The following is a 13,020-nucleotide window of genomic DNA, read 5'->3' as shown; positions in this document are numbered from 1 at the left end:
GGTCACACATCCTGCAGATCTCTGACTCTATTTCTGGAAAAAATGAGAATCAGCTATATTGCAGATGCTCTTAATACTTTGGGACAGGGGAACTGACAGACAGACATACCTTACCCTGATACAGCAGCCAAGAACAAATGTAGCTGCTGCGTTTTTCTGCAGTCCCTTCCGCAGGGCTCACAGTCACGCAATTTCAGATTGGTTGGACTGGCATTTTGTTGGGGACAGTACTCAAGGTGCACTTCATGCTTTATAAATGCTATGTCCCAGCAAAATGTAGATTTTAGGACAGGAGCCAGGAGGCAATTTACAGTAAGTCCCTGAAGAGTCATTAAACTGACCTTTGTCTGCACCAAACACACTGGAATGTAGGGGTGAGTAGATGTCCAGATACTGAGCTGTGTAGTTAAACAGCATAAACAGGACAAGGCATGAATGATGGGGAAAATTAAACTGTGTTAAAGCTTCAAGGTGAATCACTGATATTTTAGGGTGTTGACCTGAAATTTTTCTGAGTGTCAACATCTCTTTGGCCCCTGGGCTGTGGAGGCAAACAGAGCTGCTTTTTGGAGGTGACTGGCTGTTTTTTGAGCTGCTGACATGTTGAAGCCCAAAGGCTCACGTGCCTGGGAAGAAAGAAGAATATAAACCTCCATTATGCCAAAGTCATTACTAAATGTATTCAGAAAGATGAGCAGAGTGTTGTTTAAGCCAAGGGAGCCTGAGCCTTGCCTACACTTGTTCTGTCCTCTATTCCTTCAGTGCTGAAAGAGGTCTGAGAGTAAAAGGGAGGACATGAGCACTAGTAGAAAACTGCTGTTTAAGTAATGATGTGTACACTCCACTCAGCTCTGGGCAATGGGCTGGCAGCAGCATCAGGAGTGTTGTCACACCTGTGGTCCTATGAGTACATTCTCCCTTAGTGCAGCAGTGGGATGAAATGCTTAAGTAGGCATAACCCACTTTTTAGTGTGTCACAAGTCTCCTCCAGCATTTGTTCTAAAGGCTATAAATGTACTGGTGCTACCAGCCAGAGGAGTTACATCTTTAGCTCCAGTGGCAGCAGCTAATGCTTTTAGTGCTGCGAGTCCTGGATTCATCCTGAGGGATGGGAGCTGTTACATAAACAAGCCTTGTACAGTATTAAAACTTGCCCTGATTCAAGACCTGGGATTTACTGTGATCAGCCCTGACTGCAAAAGAAAGGCAGAGCCAGACCAAAGAGCCAGCAGCAGCTTCAAAGCCAAGGCCTGCAGACCAGGGTGAGGAAGGAACATCAGACAATTAGTTTTCTTAGAGGTGTCCAGGAGCTGTTCCCCTCCACCCCAAAACAACCATCAGCAACAAATCAAAAATAATGCTTGAAACAAACTTATTTGAGTCATCGGAGCAGAAAATGGAGCATCTCCAGATTGATCAGGAAAACCAAGGTTCAGTTTGTTGGGAGTGTTGGTCTTTGTTCATCTGTCTCTCCGATTATATCTTCCCTGTAGGACCTGAGGACCTGCTTCTGCCTTTTGGGGAACTGGAGCATGTACTGCCCAGATGAATAAACTGAGCTGAACCCTGGACAAAAACAGAGAGACAGACTTCTCAGGACATCTGAACTTGAGGATCATGGGTGCACTCGGCACTCAGTGTTTGGGTTCAAATCGTTGCAATTAGGACCAGCCATGTGAAACCCTGTTACACACAGGACTGGGAAGCAGAGAGTTTCTTATGTGTTGATGGGGTACAGATGCCTGGTGAGCCTGGAATACTGGCTGCAAAGGCTGGGTGAGTGACTAATGGGATGGTGCAGTCAGTGTTTTACTACTGGTAAAATATTGCAACAAGGCACTGAGATAAAACAGCTTTTCTCTTTGCTCTGAAAGAAAAGCTGTTCCCCAAAGAAGCAGCACGATGTGATTGGACTGATGCCCATGGAATTATGTGGAGTACCAGGAGGGTTAACAGGAGTGGAGAACTGTCACACCAGACTTGCCACCCACACACTGCCTCCTTTCTGGCCTGTGGGCTCTGTCTGGGGAACACAATATGCTTTAGTCAGTGCAGATGGTCCTTGAGGAGGTGTCTTCCTTTGACACAAATCTGGACACTGGGAAGACCAATTGTTTTCCCTCTCCCAAATCTCCTTTCTTATGTACCTCATATGCAGAGGACATAATCTTCTTACCCTTCCCCACTGGGATGCTTGGTCCAGGGTGCTGACACTTGCATTTTCAGCATGAGTTTCCTGAATGTGTCTCTCCTGATGAGCATGCTGACAGTTATGCTTGCTAGTGGTTTTCTACTCTCTTGCTGATCAGAGCTCTCAGCAATGAAGTGCAGAACTCACAGATTAATTGGACAGCTCAAGTAGAAGTCCCATGACCAAATTTAGCCTGTAGCGCTGCAAACCATAACAAGTCCAGAAATAGGGAGGTCTGAAGAGACTGCATTATCAGCTTGTTCATGATTCTCTATCCCTGTGCAGTGGCCAATCTTTTATTGTCCATCATGTCTAGGTCTCCCTCCCACACATAGCCTGTTCAGGACTTTGAGGTCCCTGAGCAGTCAAAAAAATTTCCCATTGCACTGTAACTACTTCAGATCACTCTTCTGGAGAGTAACAACTTAGCCTGAGGTGGGCCACATGAGCCACCAATCCACGTGGGCTGCTCAGCAGATTGAAACAAGCTGCCCACATAGGTAGGTATATGTTGCCAACAACTGAAGGGTAAAGAGACATTGCTATTCATTTTCCTTTGTAAAGGAAAGTTTTTCTTGTATCCACTTTCACAGTTCCAGAGGAAAGAAAACTTTTGTAGCAAAAGCATCAACAAGATCACTGAGGGGAGTCATTCTTAATTCATCATTCTTAATCATACTTAGGCTGCAGAGTTAACATCCCTTTGTGGAGTCAGGGAAGGGGGCAAAAGTCAAGGTGGTCCTTGTAGCAGGGCTGTCACAGACTGCTGTGGCTTGCTCAATCATTCCCCTCTTCAAGCTCACTAGAAAATAAACAGTTTGGGGACATCAGTGGGCTGGGTTTGTCACGTGAAAACCACAGTCCAGTTTCCTGCAAACAATGACGTTAATAATCATCAATAACATTGCACAATAGGTCATTATTGTTACAGCAAGAATCAGGTATGGTTGCTTTTAGTTCAAGAAAAGTTATGGTATCTAATGGATACCATATTGAAGAACAAGAGGCACCAATACACCCTGCACATATTTAGTGCTGCTAGCATCAGTCTTCCTAAATATCCTCCTGCACTGGTCTGGAGAGAGCCATGAGCACTGCCCTCCAAGCTGCCTGCAGCAACACCTGGATAGACACGACTGTGCATGCTGTGCCCTGTCTGCTGGACATGGATACTTGTCCTCAAGACTGCACACAACAACCATACACAATTCATGCCTACCTGGTTCCATCCAAACACACAACATGGGGCTGATAACCTCCTGCTACCAAAACCTTTCCTCCACCCCAGTCACAGGTGCACAGAGAGGGGTTAGCATGGCCAAGTTGGTTTGGCCACGAGCCAAACATTTCCTGGAACTCAGCGTTTTCCATGTGGCTTCTCTGATTTTCAGGGCATGTGAGGCACAGGACCTTGTAGGATGCTCAAGACCTAATCAACACCACAGGAATCCCTCACTTTACAGAATGGGCACTCTCTGAGCTCTCACTTTTTCATTACTGCAGTCTCATTGTGCTTGCAGCTCTGCAAATGACTCATCCAGGCATTCAAGTTCATGTGCTTTATGTTGGTTCAGTGCTGAACAATCTGTGTTGCTGATCAGAAGCTGATGAGAGTGAAGGCCAGCTCACACAGCACAGTGGAGAGCTGTTATTTCCCCACCCTTTCCCCAGAAAAACACTCGAAGGATATGATATGTTTGGAACTAGAGAAAACAGGAATCTTTCTCTTTCCTCCTGACCTGTTTTAGCAGAAGGAATTCATTAATATCTTAATATACCTGTGCATTTGGCATTCCTGGAAACAAACTGTACTTGCTTGATGTTTGTTGCAAGGCTGTTGGTAATGTGGGCGTTTGCATTGTGATTATGTTTCAGAGCTGAGGCTCCTAAGCTGATCTAGGCAGAGATACCACTCCAGGCTACAGCAGTACCACCCATCGCCTTCCCGTCAGTTCACGTGGGAGGATGAACCTTCCTAGCCAAGCTAACGGTGTTTTACTCTTGTTCTCAACAGTTTCTACAAATAGCCATGCTTTTGCAACAAATGCCTCTTGATGGTATTTTTCTTTTCTCAGGTTTTGATCATCCTGCCCTCTTTCTGCAGCATTTATGCTTGTAAAAGTGCAGAGGTAAAAGGTGCAATGGTGTGCTGTATCACACAGATTAAATTTTGGTTGTGATTCATCATTCAGGTCAGGAGGAGAAAGCACGGAAAAAAGTATCTTATTTCATATGCTACTTTCTTTGGGTTTTGGGAGAGTGGGATACAAATAAAACCCTCCCAACACAATTAGCAGCAGAACTGTTTTTTCTTACAGGGAAAAGCTGTTGCAACGTTTGAAGTGTAATCCTGCGCAGAAAACCAGTTCCAGGCAGTTCATACCTGGATTTATAGTTCAATTTTTCTTCTCTATCCTGAAAATTCAGAGGACAAGGTCAACTCAAGGGCAAAGCACTGCCCAGGGACCAGAAGCCGGGGCAGACCTACATGGATAGCAAGTTCTGTGACTCCTACGCCTTGCACCACACCCACTGCTAATGAGTAATCGATAGAAGTCAGCAACATGGGTTAGGCTGGAGCCTGCCTGCTCTCACTGGCACAGCAGACTGTGCTGTTTGGCTGGTTATTTGATGAAATTAGTGGAAAGGACAAACAGTCCTGTGATAAAAAACTGGAGATGTGTCTGGATGAGCATTAATGGGCTAGGATGCATTCAAACTATATCACTCCGGCTGTGGGAGTTAGGTCCTTTCAGCTGGACCCCTGGTTTATTTCCCATAGTCTGCAGATATGCAGCAGTGGCTTTGGTTAGCCTGAGGCAGACAAGGAAAAACTCCTCTAACCCCTCTCCAAAAGCAGCCTAGGATTGTCCCCAAACCAGGGCACAGAAAAGGGAAATGGCCACATCAGGGTATTTTGTTCAGTTAAGTTTGCTCTTCTGAAAGTTTTTGGGTTGGCCAAGCACCATGGCTGGGGCCATGAGTAGGCTGTGGCAGAGGGGGCTGGTTTAAACCTCACAAGACCCAGAGCTGGTGGCCAGAGCATGATGCAGCACTACCTTCCCACTAACTCCTAGGGACAAGGTCACAATCTGCTGCCAGGGCAAAGCACCCTCTGTTCACTCCTCATCTGCCTCTGCAAAAACAAAGCTGTGGGTCCACTGAGGTGAAAGTGTCACTGCTTCCAGCTGCACGGAAACAGCAGAGGCAGGCACAACAGCAAGGTCACTTGGCTGGCCTGCACTGGGATGTGGGTTTCTTTTGGTTGGTTGTTTGTGTGGCTGTGCAGGGCCCGCTGGATGGACACCATCAGGATGTGTGGATGCAGCAGTGATAGCCCTGTGTAAAAGTGCAAAGTGCTGCCTCCTGCTGCTCTCTCTACCAGCACCCACAATGCTGCAGTTCCTCTGAGCAGCTCCCGGTCCATGAGCTGCACATCAGACATGACAGACACTATCTTTTTCATCTTCCAGCTGATGATGAGCTTGCTACTAGCCATGTCTTCACTCCCATTCCCACAAGTCCTCCCCATTTCCTATTTGCTGCTATGTGACCCTGCCAATAAAGAGTCTTGGGGATGCTGCATAGCAGTGACATCCTGCACCTTCTCCTGCTGCTCTCTTTTTCCCCAGGACACGGTTCATGGGTACCATCAGCTCTCTCACCACCTGTTCTCATCCTCTGCAGAGATGTTCGTTGATGACAGCTCAGCTGATCATTACACACCTCACATCTGCATCCTTCCCTACTCCTGGGAAGATGGGATGCTTCCCTGGTGCCTGACAGTGGGAATGTAAGGAAGGCACTGCAGGAACTGCTGGAGCCAAGGTCTCTGTTTTCTCATGTGTCCTCACATCCCGAGGCTTTTCCATAGTGGAAATACAGCCAGCTTGCATTTGCCTCCATGCTATCGGGTGTCCCTCTGAGATGCATGGGAAGGATGAGCCAGCTTGACCAAGCATACAGCAAAGAGCCTGTGGGGAGAGGGCCATTCTGTCCCACTGGAAACAGCGTAAACAGCACGAATGAAAAGGGCTTCAAAAAAAAGAGAAAAATAATTAAAAATGCTGGGAGCCCCTGGCAGTGCCAGGAATCCCACATGATGGAGAAATGGCTGTCTGGGATGCCAATTTTGGAGCTCGCCAGTGTGATCAGCCAGTTTTGGAAGCAAATGAGGACAGCCAAGGTCAGAGAGCATTGGGCCTCTGGGATTGTCGCTGTGCAGCTGAAAACTGGGAAAAAGGGGAAGCTGCAAGTCAAACACAGCTCTATCCTTGCTGCTGCAGCTGCAGCTGGGGCTTTCCCAGGTCTCAGGGTGGCCGAGCTCCAGGGGCTGGCCTGGCTGCACACAGGGGTAACAGGAGCAAGAAGCTGGCATTTTTAGGAGACTCCTGCTTGAGGTTGCAGGGGAAGGCAGGAAATTCTGTGTTCAGAAAGAAAGGTGATGGGAGTTCTAGGGAGCAGTGAATAATTATCAGGGCTTGGGAGACTTACTCTGTTTCCCTGCTGGGGGAGAAAGCAGAAGAGACAGTTGTCTCCTGCTTTCCCCTCCCAGAAAGAGCAGGTTTCCTTGGGGCTCCTCAGACAACCCCTCTGTGTATGACTTGCTCTGCTGCGCTAATTGCTTTTGCTTCCTCGGGAAGTGCTGCCTGAGCACCAGCACCCACCCTGCACTGCCAGCACAGCCCCCTGGCTCCTCAGGAGCCCCATGCTTCCCTCTGTGCATTGCTAACCCCATCCCCACAGGGCTTGTTTGCGACTGGCACAGAGTGGTGGATGAGTGTGTGTGTCCTGCTGGACTCCTGGCCCCTGAGCAGTGGATTAAAGCCACAGTGCAAGGAGGCTGGGTCTCAGTCTGGGTGGCCATGGCACTCATCCAAACCCCCTCTCATTGCTTCAACCCGTGGGACCATGGGGATAGCCATTGTGGGGCACCGAAAAATTTGGGAAAAAGCCTAGGCCTGGGTTAGCCATGGTAAAGCCTGCAGAGAAGATGTATACCCCAAAAGGAAATACTGATCAGTCTGAAACTTAGGGGCTGCTAAGGCTACAGAAATCCCTGAAAAGGAAGGCATATGTCTGGTGTAGGTTTGTTTTGCCACACAGAGCCATGTCACGTGCCTGTCCCATGTGCTGCAGGCGGGGACAATCCCCCAGCTGTTCTGAGCTACAAATAGGAAAAGCCCCCTGTGTAATCTTGGCTTAGGTCAACTGGAAACAAAGCACTCCAGCTGCTGTGTGCTGCTCTCCATCACAGCTTGGGAGGACAGGAACCCCCCCCAGCTGTGGCTGCAGGGATGAGAGCAGTGCTTGAGGAGTGAGAGGCAGCTCAAAGGTCTGTAGCCTGGTTAATTCAAAGCACAGCCCCATAATCCCACAACACTTACAATAGCAAACAGTCTATATCTCAGCCTCCAGACTCCCCCTGCCCTCTCCCCAGGACTGGGAGTGCAGCACATGGGAGCTGGAGGATGTGAAGCCCTTGAAGCATCACAACCACTTCCTCCAGAATGCAGTTACAGGGTGAGAGCAGGGAGACAGTGGTGAATTTTTGGAGGGGTCAGCAGCTTGTTATGTGACCACAACTGTACCACATCTCCAAATTGTGGCTCCGTTCCTCCTCCTAAAAAATGCGTGACTGCTGGAAACCATGCAATAGAGGCAAAGGAGAGTCACAGTATGAAAAGCAGAGCAAGATCTCAAACCAATTTCTGGGCAGAAGATTCTCCCCATGAGGGAGCAGCCTCTGGCTTCTTCTTAAAAACAAAAGATTGAACCAGTTTGAACTAATAAAACATACACTGCTCAGACCCAGCTCCTTGTAGAAGTGAGGCACATGTACCATCAATCACCAGCTGCTCCTGACTTGAAAATACAGCAGCTCCTCATGTGGGTGGGAAAAATGAGCTCCAGCATTGTAGGCTTTTGTGAATCCTACTGCTGCCTCTCTGTCTTTAAAAGAGCCAGGGTCTGCACTCTGCAGTGCACTTACTCTGGCTGTTCTGAATTAAGTTCAACTCTCAGCATTTGTCACTTTTCTGTTTCCTCAATGTGTTTGCAGTGATGCAGAGATGGTTTTAAACAGATTTTATTGCAGGCATTTCTCAGATCAATCAGATCACACCCTGATGTCCTGCTTGCACGCAGAAATATGATTTAGATCAGGTTTTTGGCTGGACACCTGTGTCACCTGTAGGTAAGAGTAGGCCTGAGTAATGTCTCTGCAGGGAGAGTACCTGCACCATCCAGCTGTGGGGGGAAGAGCTGGGCTCTGCCTGTTCATTTAGAGCTGATTTAGATTTAGATGCTGATTCTTGCATCAGCATGGAGAAGTTCCTGCAGTCGTGGTGTGTTTGTGTTTACCTTTGTCCTGATTTACACTTCAGACACCCGTTCAAAGTCCAAGCCAGGTCTTTACAGATGCCCCTACCCGTGAGGTTGTGACTTCCTGAACTGCAGGGTTCAGAGCTGCTGCTTTATCTCTAAGGGCCAAGGATCAAAGCTGAGTATTAGGATGCTGCTAAGTGTGTTTATTCCCATATATAGTATTGGCACTGCAGTCATGTCTGGAGTCCCTCTTTGGAAGTAGAGGCCCTCCAGTGGGGACAGACAGCCCCAGATGCAATCCAGACTGGCTCTGACAGCCTTCATCAAGCCTGGCTGGGTCAGGAGCTGTCTGAATGCTGAGGAGGGGGCATATTCCCACCTGGTGGAGATAATAATTTCATTTCATCTCAGCTTTGTGACAAGAAATGATTTTGATAACTGTAAGGCAGCAGGTGTCAAACCTTGTGATTGGTGGTATCAGCAGTGCTTTGGATTGTGGTTGATTGCAAAAGGATGAAAAGAAATAGAAATAACACATCTGTTTAGGGCACTGTAACAGAGCCAGCACTCAAATGAGAGAGCTGCAGACAATTGGAAACTGGGAAGCTGTTCTCAGAGAAAAAGCATCCCAACTGCCTGTGCCTAATATTCTCACTGATGTGACAGAAAAGTGATGGGAGCACTGAGATGAAGTCCTCCATGTATCTTAGGTACAAATCCTCCTCACATGGCTGAGCACACTGTGTTATAGCATTATTAATTGCTTTGACTTGGAAGAAACAGTAAAAAATAATCTTTAAGAGACTTTATCTTTTCTGATTTCCAGTGTATTACCTTTCCTTTGCTATCTACTACAGCTGGAACAACCACATCTACACTACCAGGAAAAGGGTAATTAATCAGCAACTTCCTTCAACTTTTCTGCAACCATGTGCATGTTGCACTTTGAAATATATCCCTGACAAATTAAAAGAAGTATTGGAATGAGTCCATGGGAAACATAAGTTCAGTAACCAGATCTGTAGTATACAACATCTGTCAAGATAACGTGATATCTCAGCAGCTTTGATGTGGTGGAAGGGGGCCACTGAGTTCCCCTGAGAAAGTTTCCCTCCATTCTCTTTATTAATTAGATCTGTAGGCAGCCTCGGTACAAAGATTTTCTAAACCAAAATCCTGGGTGCATGAACAAATGAATGGATGCTTGAAAAGGCACAGTTACTGAAGATCACTCAGTTCTCATACATCCCAAGAAATATGAAGGCCTTTGGGCTGAAAGTTCTAATACATGTGCCTTTCTTGTGGAGCTCCAGGCTCTCAGGGACAGAAGGGTTAAAGGAAATGTGCCCTCTCCACTGAATAGGGTCCTTGCAGGAAAGGCAGCGATCAGAGCACAGATAGCTGTGATCAAAGCTCCCCCTCACTTCTGGCAGACCAGGCAGTGGGAAGCAGAGCTGTCTCCTCCCTGAAATAATGCATCTGGGGCCAGCAGCAGGGAGAAGGCAGAGGGATGGACTACTCCTCATTCAGCATCTTCTCCAGGCAAAGCTGGGACTGCTTTGAAAGGAATGCTGCAAGAGTCCTTTTTGTCCTCTTGATAAGTTGAGGTTGCACAGGAGAGGAGCAGCCCCATCTCAGAGCAAGGGAGCAGGAACAGAGCAACAATTCTGGCTGGTGCCTGCTCCGTGTTGTTGATATAAGGCCCCAGGTGGAAGGAAGTAGAGGGATGAACTGGAGCCAGATAGACTGCTCTGGAAACGAGGGCCTGGGTCAGACAGTGGCCAGCCAATCTTCTCCTGGGCATTTGTCCTGGCTGTTTAGAAACAGGGAGTTGCCTCCTTGCCCGTGGCAGCCCTGATTTGGCACCATGGGTTCTCTTCTTGTGATGCTGGTGACACTAGGACTTGTCCCCATACTGCTGTGCAATATGGTATTTTTCCACCCATCTCCACAGTTCCAAGATTTTGGTTACCCAGCCCCACACCTTTTTCTCTCTGGCTCAGCCCACAGAGGCCTTCCTAGGAGAGATTATTGAAGTGCAAGCCTGTCTGGGCTACCTTGACATACCTCCTTAGGGAGGCTCTTCCCAGCTTCTCTTGCTACATATATCCACTCATATCAGAGCTGGAAATGGGTTAGCTGGGAGAACAGGAGGCAGCTCTGCTACCTCCCACCTTATGCACCATTGAACTGGGAAAAAGAATCTGGTCAGAGGCTGCCACCCTGTTTTGCATGGATCAGTGCAGAGAAAAACAGGAACACAAAGCAGGGGTAAACTGTGGACTAAGGTAGGGTTTGAAGACCAGAGACCCCAGGGAAGGAGGTGTTGCTGGTGCAGCAGGAATGCAAAACTTTGTGTGTGAATAAGGAATACAGAAAGGGCAGGGGAACTCTGCAGGCTGAGGAGCCTTGCTCTGTTCGTGCTCAGGCAGTTCCCATGTGACAGGGAGCGCCTGTCCCTGTGACTGCTCCAGCACTGTGCCCCACGGCAAATGTGCTTTGCTCTTCAGGCTTAAGCAGCTTCTGGGGTCACACAGGGTGGCTGCCTCCAGGGATTGCTGTCCCTGTGTCTGGAGCACATGCCAAGCTCAGATGGCCACTGACTCATTTTCCACCCCTGGACAGAGTGTCCTCACTGACCTCACTGAGGAGCCTGTGCTTGCCATGGCCAAAGCCTCCTCAATCTCTGAGGATGACCAGAGGGATGAATCAGCAGAGGATGGAGCCAGAGGATGAGCAGTGGTAGCGGAAGGGCAGCACACAGGTGCTCCTGCATCTGCACCATGGTTACCTGGGCAAGACCATGTCTGTTAGTTGGACATGAGCATCACCATGTCTCATCACTTTGGGGCTGGTGTTTCTCCTCAGGAGAGCTGCTGGGGAGGAATAATGGAAGCAGTGTCCTGAAGGATGAATCACATCATGCAGAATTCATCCATGAGCTACCTAAGAAATCTGGAAGGACCTATTGCTTGCTGAGGCCATGTGAAGAAAGAAAAACCATTGCAAGCAGGAGAAACTGGAGCAAGGCTTGTAATGGAAACTCAGCTTAAATATCTAGGGCAGTATATCCTACTGCTCAGCCTGTGTCTATAAGGGCAGAGCCTGGGACCAGGAAAAGACCCAAGAAAAAGTAAATTAGAGAGAAGTTTACCCTGGGACCTTGATGCCTTTTCCCTCTCATTTCAGGTTCCTGAGCTCCAGGCAGGGCTGGTCAGTGGTAGACAGACTGTCATATGGATATCCCTTCTGTAATTAAGGGACATCCTTTTACTGTCCCTGTCCTCCAGGGAGACCTGTGCCACCTGTGAACCTGCTCAGCTTAACATACCTGTGTGATATCCAGAGACGTAGGATGAACATCCACCAGCAGAACCTCCCTGCTAAGAATGCTTTGCTCCTTGCAAATGAATCTCTCCAGCCCTGTCTCCATATTCTGGCAGCTGGAGAAGTGCTGATGTAGCTCCTGTCTCATTGCATGTCCCAGCTGGTACAGCAGCAGCTGAGTACAAGGAGTTGTGGTAGGCCAGAGCTCAGGCAGCAGTGATGCATTCTTCCTGTAAGCAGGCAAGGGATGCTGTGCCCAGCATCCCTGTGGTGGAAAGGAATACCAGGTACAAGCAAGTACCTCGGGGGAGCTGGAAACCCAGGGGGATGCAGACAGGGGGGCTGCATGTCTGGTTCACTCTCAAGTCTGTGAAGACAGGAGCCAAGAGCGGACAAGGCCCAGCAGTTCATCTGGCAGAAACTCTCTGCTGAGAAGCACAGGAGAAGCCCAAATGAACAAAGAGAAGATGAATAGCCTGTGAGTCAGTATGCCTGCTGTCCCTGCTTGGCCAGAGCCCAGGGCGTGGGAGGGAGGGAGGCAGAAGGGTTGGGGTGTAGAATCTGTCTGGTTTTCATGCTTACTGACTTACTTGTGGTCTTCAGTTTTATTTTACCCTGCAGAACTTGGTTCAGTGCTCAGGTAAATCTTGTGTCAGGTACAGAGTCATTCAGATGTATAAGAGGGCTGGACAATGTCCATCTCCTGGCCATTGCTTACCTCTTCTCCCAGAGCCAGGAGCTCCTCCAAGGGTGTTTGGGGCAGGCAGACCGCTCTCTAGACCTGCCAAGTGAGTGTTAGCTGTCCTGGGTAAGTCCAGGACACACCCCTGAATGTCCAGGGTTCCGTGTGCCAGGTTCATGGCCTGCCCCTGTCACCTCTGGTACTGTGTGGGAATAGCCCCAACCAAACCAGGCTCCCTGCCACATGGGGTGGGCCAAGAATAGCTGAGTTTAGGCACTAATTACATCCCTGACCTGGAGCTGAGATGACAGAAGTCTCATAGCTCTGCTGAAGGCACAGAAAGATGCTCTAAGGGCATCAGAGCTGCTAGTCACCAGGCAGGACATGTGAGGGGAAATAAGCCTCGTGTTGGGTACATGGTTTTTCCATGCAGACTTCCTGTGATTCTCCTCATTGCATTGATCCTCATCTCACCACTCTGGAGACCCCCAAT

General features: G+C 48.5%; 1 long non-coding RNA gene across 1 annotated transcript; it reads right to left on the bottom strand.

Annotated features, from left to right (window-relative positions):
• Positions 1–2,782: 2,782 nt before the first annotated feature.
• On the bottom strand, positions 2,783–12,267 carry LOC130257068 (uncharacterized). The gene is made up of 3 exons (XR_008841220.1): positions 12,147–12,267; positions 11,159–11,309; positions 2,783–2,993 (listed from the first exon to the last, which is right to left on the bottom strand). It is a non-coding gene; the product is annotated as an uncharacterized LOC130257068 (long non-coding RNA).
• Between the last annotated feature and the right edge of the window lie 753 nt (positions 12,268–13,020).

Source organism: Oenanthe melanoleuca, chromosome 9 (genome assembly GCF_029582105.1).
Source record: "Oenanthe melanoleuca isolate GR-GAL-2019-014 chromosome 9, OMel1.0, whole genome shotgun sequence".
Taxonomy (NCBI): Eukaryota; Metazoa; Chordata; class Aves; order Passeriformes; family Muscicapidae; genus Oenanthe; species Oenanthe melanoleuca.
Note: the sequence above shows the minus strand (reverse complement) of the source record. Positions and strands in the feature narration are given on the sequence as shown.